The 11,507-nt window shown below is 39.9% G+C and overlaps 1 pseudogene; it reads left to right on the top strand.

The window, feature by feature from the left end:
- The first annotated feature begins 10,855 nt into the window (after window positions 1–10,855).
- LOC122225649 lies at window positions 10,856–10,977 on the top strand (annotated as a pseudogene).
- The last annotated feature ends 530 nt before the right edge of the window (window positions 10,978–11,507 follow it).

The following is an 11,507-nucleotide window of genomic DNA, read 5'->3' as shown; positions in this document are numbered from 1 at the left end:
CCCCACACCCCACCATTAAGAAGCACTCTTCTGGGCCTTTTCATAAATGAGAAACTGAAGCTTTTAAGATTTCTGGGTCTTTCTACTATAGCAGCTCACATTATCTTAACTAGGATGTACATCTACTTCACTTGAGTCTCCCACCTTCCCTAACTCATCTGAACTAGGTTGACCTTACATGGTATTTCCAGATTCACAGAGTCAGGTAGAGGTTAACAAACATTGCTATGAACAATAAACACAGGAGAACTAAAGTGAATAAGAAGTACTGCAATTCAATACATTTAGAATTAAAATAGCATGTTTTTCAATGCATGGCAGTGGCACAGGGATCTTTCCACCCAAGTGGCATGTCACTATCGTTCTTCCAAGAGCCCTTGGAAAAAGTCCAATAAATTTATCGGAGTGAATGTATGTTACCATTGCTTGGAAAAAAAGGGCACACATACCGACATGTACCATCTCTTTTAAAAGCACTATATATAAGTTGTCTCCTTTTTATGATCAGGAAGAAACTTAAAATATGCTCTTGGGGTTAGGGGTTAGCTGGAATCCCTTCCCTGTATTCCTGCTTCTGGCACAGGGATATTGTCACCATGGGGATGTCATGACTCAGTCTTGGTCGCTGTGTGAATGGCCCACTCTGTGTGTGTGTGTGTGTGTGTGTGTGTGTGTGTGTGTGTGTGTGTCTTTATTATAGCAGGGACCCCTGAGTTATGAATGCATTCTGGGCCCTGTTCCCAAGTACAGAAACCAGTCACCCATCTGTATACAAAGGCAGGAAATTTCAACATGTTCTCAACACATTTTGAATAGGACAGAAATTACAAAGTGAGCCAGATTTTTCTAGTGCCTAAACTATACTCACTTGTGCATAATGAATCCTTAAAGACAAATTGTTCATTTTCTTTTTAGATTATTCATCTGGCAAACTTCCTTCAGGATATTCTCCAAAACTGTAAACTCCATAAGGACAGGACTTTCTGCTTTTTTCACTGCTATATTCGCAGGTTTGGAACAGTGCTTGACATGGGTAGTTTAATGAATATTTGATGAATGGATTCACCACAGCAGTGACCTGCTTCAGGATGTCTCCCCTAATACTCCCAAGGTCTGACCTCTGTGCCACTCCTATGCATTCAAAAACATTCTGGGCTACTTCTATTATATATTCTATTATATATTCGACTAAATGTCCATGATGTTAACTTGTCAGTCTACCCGCTAGACTCTAAACTCTTTGTGAGCAGGAAATGAATCTCCTTTATTTGTATCTCCAGTGCCAAGCACTGACACAAAATAAATGGTTAATAAATGGCTTTTTGTGACAAAGTCTATAGATACATGCTTGATACCAGCTTAATTGTACCAGCTTAACAGCTTTATACAATTGTATATACAACTATATGTACCATCAACATATTCACATCTCTTAAGAGGTGCTATTAATCCCATATCACTGAGTACAGAAATCAAAGCTGCAGCAAAGGTTTAGAAATTTCAGTTACTCAAAGGGAGAGAAACCAGAGCCTTTTGTGTGAGTGATACCAGTTAGTGAAGATAACTGATCATTACAAGTTACTACATGTTTGGGCAATGATACCAGATACTTCTTCAGTTTCAGAATATTTTCTGGTAGGTGTTTTTATGCTACCAGAGATAAAGAAGAAAGAACACATGGGAGAAATTTGGGAATTTCCATTTTGACAATGAGGGTGAGAATTTCTTGTAAATTTTAAGAGGTCTTTTTTTCTCCCTTCCCCTTGATACTTTCTAAATTAACTTGCAAATATAGGAACTCATATGACCTGACTTTCTCAGTTTAACTAATCTAAATCTCTATTTATGGCAACAGTCCCACATCGGGTTTTATTATGAGGTGCAGTTCATGCTTTAGTTACCACTATCTATGGAAAAACTGAGGTATGATACTCATGTTTACTATGATGTCATGAATAAATTTCTCTACACAGTAAAAATATTACAGAAGAGTGGGGAAGGCTTTGTCAGTTTGATAGCCTGACATGAATTACACAAGACTTGAACATGTCTGGGATAATGATGGAAAAATCAGGACACCAGGCAATTATTTGCCTCCCCCATCCAAAAAAGAAAGTAGTAAGAGGTTAGAGTGGGAGAGAGCCAAAGCATAAGAGACTCTTAAAAACTGAGAACAAGCTGAGGGTTGATGGGGGGTGGGAGGGAGGGGAAGGTGGGTAATGGGTATTGAGGAGGGCACCTTTTGGGATGAGCACTGGGTGTTGTATGGAAACCAATTTGACAATAAATTTCATATATTGAAAAAAAATAAAAAAAGAAAGTAGTTTTTTTGAAGGAGGCATTTCTTTTATAATTATTTTACTTAATTAATAATCAATATCTTATTGAAGAACCAACTATCTAGGATTTGTGCTTATTTCATCCAATAAACATTGATTGAGGAGATACAATTTGTCAGATGTTGTGCTTTGTGATTAAGAATAAAGAGAACACTCAGTGCCTGAAGTCAGAGTCACAGAGTTCAAATGAACTTAGTTTGCTTGGGGGATGAAAAGAGGTCTACGGTGACTGGAACACATGAAAATAAGGCTGGGAAGATTGTGGTGATGACATTGTGAAAGGTCTTCCATTAATATGCTAAGATGTTTGAACACAACCTGGGAGCAACCTGTGAGGAGAAGGTGAGTAGAAGATATCATTATCAGATTTGTTGTCTCTGGTGAAAACTTCAGCAGGCTCTGGGTGCATGGACTAGAGATATCACTGGGGATTAATGACAAGTGGGGCTTTCTAAGAAATGCAAAAAAGTAATGTAAGGCAGTGGATTGTGGATGGAGAAAAAGGACTTGGTGAACAATTGGATGAATGGAATAAGAACTGAAGAGGAGATGGGGTTGGTTTCCTCCTGCAGAGGCTCAGGGCATATTAACCCTTAACTAAGCCAGGGAACACAAGAAATATGGAGGATTATGAGTTCGGTTTTAGATATACAACAGTTTAATGAATAAGATGCTTGTAGGATACCTAGGTGAAGACAACTGATAGCTAGTTGGAGATTGACTTGGGAGGCATCAGTGGACAGGAGGTGGTACACCACTAAAATATGTGAGATCATCAAGGGAGTATATGCTGTAGTGAAATCCAGCACGAGAAGAGGAAAGATTGGCTTGGGAAGATACGAAGTCATTGACAATCTTTAGTAAAAAATATTTCAGTACAGTGGTACAAATAAAAGTTGGATTGCATTGGACTGAGGAGTAAAGGCAGTAGGTTCAGAATTCTATTCTAAGATGATAGGTACAGAAGTACACAAATACATCATGGGGAAACGCTCATATTTATGGGTTAGGATGGAATCGTACCCAAGGGAGAGAGAACTGGAAGATTTCCTAGTTCAGGAAGTAAGTGATGAAACAAGGTCATGGAAGAGGAGAGAGAACAGGAAAAGGGAACGTCAACAAGACCTCTTGCTCAACTATAGACCCCAATAGTTAAAACCAGAAGTAGACAAGACTGCTGCTGACTCATGCTCTAGCTTAACCCCATTGTGCTTTTTTTTTTTAATTTTTATTATGTAAAAAAAAATTTGTTTAATGTTTATTTCTTTTTGAGAGAGAGGGCACAAGCAGGGGAGGGGAAGAGAGAGACGGAGACACAGAATCCAAAGCAGGTTCCAGGCTCTGAGATGTCAGCACAGAGCCTGATGCAGGGCTTGAACTCACGAACTGCGAGATCATGACCTGAGCCGAAATCAGATGCCCAACCGACTGAACCACCCAGGCCACCCAAGCATTGTGTTTATTTCTTAATGCCTTTCCTTGAGACACTGATGAAGACATTTTGCAATGACCAGAACATTCCAAACACCAGAACAGAAAAGCCCTGATAGCACTGGAGTGCCTAGAAGAGCACATCCCACATGTCCCCTTCCCTGCCTATTGTGAGAAGTAAAGGAGATGAATCATTTTCAGAAATACCAAATAAAAGCTTTGCTGTCTAATTAACAATAGGTTTACAACCTATTGGAAATATGTAAGAACCCCGCCCCCCCCCGCCCCCCCTCCCCCCCGACACACAACGGAGTCCCAAAACCTAGGACACTTCACTTCCTGATTATTCTTCCTGTCTCTATTTCGCGGGCTTATTTTTGCAGGCTTTGCAATGAGCTTGAGCTAAAGAACAAAGGGAGAAGGGACTGAAAGTCTTTGTGTCACCTCAGGGAATGTACATTTGTTCCAATCAGACTACTTTTTACCTTATGTGGGCATAGGCGATATCCGGATAAGGCTGTAACCTCTGTAGTACTCAGCCAATGAGGAACCAGGGAAGGGGCTTCCATGCTAGGAGATAAATTGTCTGCTGTAACTGCCCCGAGTATGCTTGTCCATCAGACACCTGCTTTTGCAAGAATGTTGCTTAAAGCCTCACTTCACTGTGCTCTGAGTCTTTGCATCCCTCCTTTGATTGGGTTGATGGGCTTATTTCTAACACCCGTATTTATGGGCTCAACTCATACCAACCCCCTACCCATGATCACTCACTCACTGCCTGCTATCTTGAACTTTGGTTCCTGCCAAATCCAGTTTTCTGTTTTTCCTCAACTCCATCATTGTTATTTGTCATTATCACCATTATCATCCTAATATTGAGCTCTAATGTTTATGGTTAAAATTTTAAATATTATACCTCAGCTGTATAAAATTGTATAGCTTCTTCAGTTTCTATAGTTAATCTAAAAAAGGTGGGCAGGGGTGAGGTGGGAGAACACTCAAATTTTCTAGTTAAAGGATGATGTAACTGGTTTAATATTGTAGAAATACCTCCCCCAAATAGTTCTTTTCTCTGTAATCTGTTTCCTTCTCTTACAAACATTCTTAACTTCAAGGCTTGGACTGTTTTATTTATTTATTTATTTATTTATTTATTTATTCATAAATTTATTTATTTTGAGAGAGACAGAGAGAGTGAGAGTGGGAGTGTTGCATCCACATGACTCCTAAAACAGAATGCTACGGGCACCAGTGACAGTCACAAAAAAGTTTATTGCAATGAAAGGCAAGGCCAACCGATCGGGACGGACACTCTTGACCAGAATGCGGTCATGAACAGCCGGGTGCAGAGTTCTTACAGCCGACCACATCTCTTATCATCACCTGGGAACAAAACAAAGAAATAGTTCCCAGATGGGGATGGAAACAGTTCAGACATGCCCTTGTCCCAATCCAATCAAACACTAATCCAGTTGATTTTCCTTGAACTTTTGTTCCCTTGATTGATAGGACAAGGCTGTTATCTCTTAATCTACAGTGTTAAAACAAAGCTGTTATTTCTTAAGGCTACAGGTTAGCCCAACACTACAATTTAACACTTACAGGGGGTGGGGTAGAGAAAGAGGGAGAATTTCAGGTAGGCTCCAGGCTGTCAGTGCAGAGCCATGCAAGGTTCCGACTTACAAAACTGTGAGATCATAACCTGAGCAGAATCAAGAGTCAAACATTTAACCAACTGAGCCATCCAGGTGCCTCAAGCCTTGGACTGTTTTATTGGCTCAGAGAAAGGGAAAGGAACTAGCTTTGGATTAAGGAATATAAGAGAAGAAAAAATAGTTTTTCCTCTACCTATTTTAGGTTCTCTGGCTGGGGCCTTGAACATGAGACTAACAAAAGACAGATTAATAAGAGAAAAGCAAACAAGTTTATTAACATGTGCATTGAACAGACATATGGGGACACTCACAGATAAACAAATCAAAGTGGTACTTGGAATTTTGGATTATATGCCATTTTAGGCTAAACAAAGGAAACAGGGTTTGGGCCTTTTGGATGAGAGGAGGTAAGGAAAATGCAAGTTATAAGAAGGTGACCTGGTAAAGTATGGTTAGGGAAGATTGTTTAGTAAGATTTGCTATGCAGATTTACTGAGTGCTTGCAGGTTGGTAAGAGTTGTGAAGTATTCCTCTGTCCTGCTTCCTTTTACAAATGGAAATTTCCTTTATAAATGTAGCTTTCCTTTACAAAAGGAAAATTTATACTCTGTTTTGGAGTTTTTCCTGTATCTGCTGTTTCTCAATGGCCTTTAGCTCAAAATACTCCATATGCAGTGGCATACTCTGATGCTCTTCAGGAAGAAGGGTACTTTTGGGAAGCCACCTGTTGTCTACTGGTACAGGTTGTGGAAGATGTGGGAGAAGAGATTAGACATCAAGACCTTGCTTGGCACACAGCCCAAGCTCCCTGCTGAAACTTCAATGTGTTGTAGTTGATTAGAAAACTGTTAAAAAGGGGCATCTGGAAGGTTCAGTCAGGTAAGCATCTGACTCTTGATTTCGGCTCAGGTTGATGAGGGAGCATAAGGCAAGCTAAGAGCAAAGCACAAGCCAACCCTCCCCTCACTACCCTCTGCCAGGTGGGATATGTGTGATATTCCTTGGACACTCCTGGCTACCCAAGGACAAAGGAAAGGACCGAAAACAAATAGTTAAACTGATGAGTTTCCATCAGTTTACAAATATCTTAGTAAATTACAAGAAAAAGCAATCTTATCAATAGCCTATCTCCAGGAACTCCCTATTATCTTAATAATGCTTTGCTAGAGGGAAAAACAACCTTAGCTTGACAATACCTAGGCCTCCAGTAAACTGTAAATCCTCTTTAGCATAGGAAAATCTCTTTAAGAAACTTTCTCTTGACTTTACCTCTCCCAACTCCACAGTGTATAAGCAGTCACTCTGCACAACCCCAGTGCAGCTCTTCCTGCCCATGGGTCCTGTCCCTGTGCCTTAATAAAATCACCTTTTTGCACCAAAGACGTCTTAAAGAATTCTTTCTTGGCTGTCGGCTCCAAACCCCCACAAACATCCCAAAATCCCATCGATCAAGGTCATGATCTCATGGTTCATGATATAGTTAGTGAGATCGAGCCCCGCACCAAGCGCTGTTAGTTATCCCAGAGTCTGCTGGGAATTCTCTTTCCCTCTCTGCCCCTCCCCACCAAAAATAAATAAATAAACTTAAAAAAAAAAAAGGTGTTAAAAAGAAAATTACAGGCCCAAAATGGTGTCACTTAGGCTAAGTCTCCAAACCGGGGCTTACTACCTAAACTTCTAGTAGTTTCAACCTCTCCCAGAAATAAAAGTCTTAACTAATCAGTCGGGTATTTTCTGATAACACCAATAAGGTAATTTGTCACATGGACTCTTTCCATTCCCCAAAGGAATAATGAGGTAATCTACCTAGTAAGGCTCCTGCCCTTTCTCCCTAATGGACTGTGACCTTACCTGCAACAATCCTTTCTCCTGCTAATAACATTCTTGTCCCACCCTCCTTCCTATAAAAACCTTCTATTTTGTATGGCTCCTTGGACTCCCCTCTACTTGCTAGATGTGATGCTTTCCCATTCATGAATCACTAAATAAGGCTAATTAGATCTTCAAATTTACTCAGTTGAATTTCTGTTCTTTAACAAAGGGGAAACCATGGTTTGCAGTGAGGAGATAAACCAAATGCAAAGGTGTCCTGGCTTTTTTTTAAAGGAGAAAACACCACTCAAGAGTGTCCCTATGCCTGCTCAGAGTGGCTGCAGGTATGATAGAAAAAGATAGGATGAAATAGGCAGAGACAGAAAGACTAGGCTCTGAGGTCCCTGGGTGGGGAAAAACACATATTTTGGAACAAGGCTGGGAATGTCTGACAACAGCAACCCCCCCTCAGGGGTAAGGTTTCTCTTAAGAATGTAACAGACACCACCTACTCCCCTTTAGGCATCCTTCAGGAATTTGACAAAAGACCTAACTAAAAATAAGTAGTAGGCCATAAAACATATGACCCACAAGGAATTATATGGCCATGGACCACCCCTCATATGACTGGGAGAAAAAATAGGATAAAATAGGCAGAGAAGGAAAGGATAGGACCTGAGGTCCCTGGGTAGGGAAAAACACATACATTGGACATACGTGTCTGACCACAGCAAACCCCCGCAGGCTTAAGTTTCCTCTTAAGAATGTAACGAATCCCACCTACTCCCCCACAGGTTTCCCTCAGGAATTTGACAAAAAGACCAGAGTATGGCCTTAGGCCACCCCTCACACAATGGAATTGAGCCAATCAGAAGTGGATCACCCAGAACCTAGAGCTATTAGGCCAATAAGGGTGGGACCTGAGAGGGAACAGGGGCGAGGGGAGGGCTAACCAAAACCTTATAAAACCCTTATAATACCCCTTATAAAACCCCTTATAATACCCTTGCCTATTATAGCATGGGCATTCACTTTTGAATGTCCCCTCTCCGGAAAGAAAGCTTTCCTACTATTCTTCCTTTCTAATCTTATACTCTAATAAACTCTTGCCTGTTGCTCATTTGTGTCCATCTCTTCATTCTTCAAAGCAGTGAGACAACGGATCCCAGGTATTATGGTGAAAGATCCTGCAACACAGGGACGCAACAATAGTTGACGAGACAGAAGGAGCCTCCCTCGATGGCTTGGATGGTACCAAATCCCCCCTCCCTCATATACTTTTAGAAGTGGAAGGTAATTGAGTGGTAACCTGCCTTGGGGCCACCACGAGGAAAGAGGTGTAGGAGCAAGAAGTGACTTGGCAACCTCTGCCACAGGTCTGACAGAGAAAATGCCTGAGTTCTCTAAGGTAGGGCCAAGGGGCTAAGTCAGCATTTGTAGATCACTGGGCCCAGTCCAACCAGGAGTCCAGGCCAATAGTCTAAATTCTGCACATTCCAACAGCAAATGTCCCCAGGGTCTCCACAGACATTGATTGATATCTAGGATACTAATTTGAGGAAGGTCTTTAAGACCAACAAACGTTTCAGAGCCTACAGAAAGATCCACTTTGGGACATAAGGACTTCTTCTTCTCACTAAGAGGGTACACGGCTTTTCCCATTGAACTCAGACACCCTGAAAAGTAAGAAGGGGAGGAAGGAGGAAATGGCTTTGATGTAGAGTTACAGATTAGATTATTGAATATTTACCCAGCAAGAGACAGTTTAAACGGCACACACTAAGATAACTTTACTTGGCAAGTTTAACTCTTGCGGCATCCCATTTTACTGCTTCCCTTCTCCCTCCAACCAAGTGGGGTGGAGACTAGTGAAAATGTTTAGATCAATTATGAATGAAAGGGACCTACTATTATGGGTCAGAGAGGCTATTATTATACCTATTTTACAGATGAGAGAATGAGGTTCAGGGATAGTAAGAGGGGATGCGTTATCAAATCCACACTGATTGATTCCAGAGACTCTTCTCTTGAGGAGTTCTCTATCTTCTCCCTGTAAGTCAAATAGGATACTTAATGAAAGGTAAAAGTTTCAGTAATCAATTGATTAACTGAGGTATGTATACCACCCTAAACTTTTATATCTAGGAAAACCAAAACATCATTCATTCATATACCAAATATGTTTTGAGGGCTTAATATGTGTCAATCCCTGTGCTTAATGCTAGATATATACTGTCAAGAAACTGTGTTTGACAAAATGAAGGTGGTCATCCACTAGGAAGTCATGATCTTTTGCCCAGTTCTTGAGCCTGAGTCAGTTATCAGATCTGGTCCTGGTTGACTGAAGACGTGGCCAGGTCACCAGGAGGAGGAACCCTGAAACCCCACCACAGGAGTATTCTATAGTGATTCTCCCAGTCCTTCCTCAAGGGGACATACGGCCATCCACCATGGTGGCTGTGTACTGGAGAAAGAGGAATTCCAAAAGGTATTCGAGGGCTATCAAACGCAGGGGTGGAGTTGACACTGATATTTGGAGATCTGAAGCATTATCATAGGATGGTTTCCTGTTTTGTTTTGTTTTTTTTTTTTAGGCTTTAATTTAACAACAGGTACAGCACACATTTAACATATATAACTAACAAATATTTCTTCTTAGAATCTAGATTTCTTTGATGTTATATAATGTGTCATATGTCAAAACAGGGTTTTAATTGGGTTTAGATTTCCTGGAGGAGACCAACGTGGTGCCTAAGAGAAGGTAACACTTCATATAAGGGAATAGCTGACTCAATAACAAGGGTGGTTTTGGTGGTAGATTTGTATAAAATTTCAAGATAACTAATTCTTTAAAAAAGAGAAATAAATACATGGAAGAACATTCCAGGGTTCTGCATGGGAATACTAAATGCCTTAAAAATGTCAACGCCAGCATTGGAACTGCAGAACACCAAAAAAGACAGAAAAAAAAAAATTAAAAGCAGCCAGACAGAAAAAACAGATTACCCACCCTTAACTACTGATTTCTAAACAGTAACAGAGGAAACTAGATGAGTGTGGAAGGATACCTCCAAAGTTTTTACAGAAAACTCTTTTGAGATAAATTGAGAATTTTCAGATAAACTGAGAATCTTTATCACCACTAGACTTTCTCACTAAAGCAATGTCGAAAGAATGTATTTCAGAAAGAACAATGAGTACAGAAGAAAGATCTGAGATTGAAAAAAGAATGGAGAAGATTAAAACTATAAAACATGTACAGCATTTAACTCAAAACAAAAGAAGTCTATATAACTGGAGAAAAGTCTCATGTGCACGAATTGAAAGATTCACTAGTATCAAGGTGTAATTCTCTCTAAATTGACCTAATGATTTAATGTAATCTCAACCCAAATCCCAAAGACCCTTTTTATGTAGAAATCAAGTTTCCATAAAACTTAAAATTTTATGGAAAATCAAAAGATCCAAATGGTCAACACATTTTTTTAAAAGAAAACAAAATTAGAAGACTCAAATTATCTAATTTCAAGATTTCACATAAAGCTAGAGTACGGTATCTGTGTCAGGAAAGACATGAATTTGATGGAATGGAAGACAGAATCCAAAAATAGGCCCACAGGCTTTGCACAGTGGCAGTATGGTAGCCAATGAGGTTTATCCGAGGCACGATTATTGCTAATTGAAAACAAAAATAGACCCACAAATAAAAGTCAGCTGATTTTTGAAAAGGTGTCAATTCAGTGGACAAAGCAAAGTCTTTTCTGCAAAATGTGCTATAATGATACACCAAAAAAAAAAAAAAGAAAGAAAAGAAAGAAAAGAAAAAGAAAAAAACTACTGTGCTTCACACCATATACAAAAATTAACTTAGAATTGAGCATAGACTTAAATATAAGAGCTAAACCTAAAAAAATCTCTAGAAGTGTCGAAGAAAAATATTTATGTTCTTGGAAGTGACCAGTGGTTCTTAACCAGGGGTGATTTTGGCCCCAGGGGACACCTGGCAGTGTCTGGATACATTTTTGGTAAATACAACTTTGGATGGGGAATTGCTACTAGGATCTAATGAGTAGAAACCAGGAATGTTGGCAAACACTGTACAATACACAAGGGATCCCTCACATACAATAGAATTATCCATCACCAAATGCTAATAGTGCTAAGGTTGAGAAATCTGGGTTAGGCAAAAGTTTCTCAAGACAGACCAAAAATATGAACCACAAGAGGAAAAAATTGATCAATTGGCTTTCACCAAAGCCTTTTCCTTTGT

This window comes from Panthera leo, chromosome B4 (assembly GCF_018350215.1).
Source record: "Panthera leo isolate Ple1 chromosome B4, P.leo_Ple1_pat1.1, whole genome shotgun sequence".
NCBI classification, from domain to species: domain Eukaryota; kingdom Metazoa; phylum Chordata; class Mammalia; order Carnivora; family Felidae; genus Panthera; species Panthera leo.
Note: the sequence above shows the minus strand (reverse complement) of the source record. Positions and strands in the feature narration are given on the sequence as shown.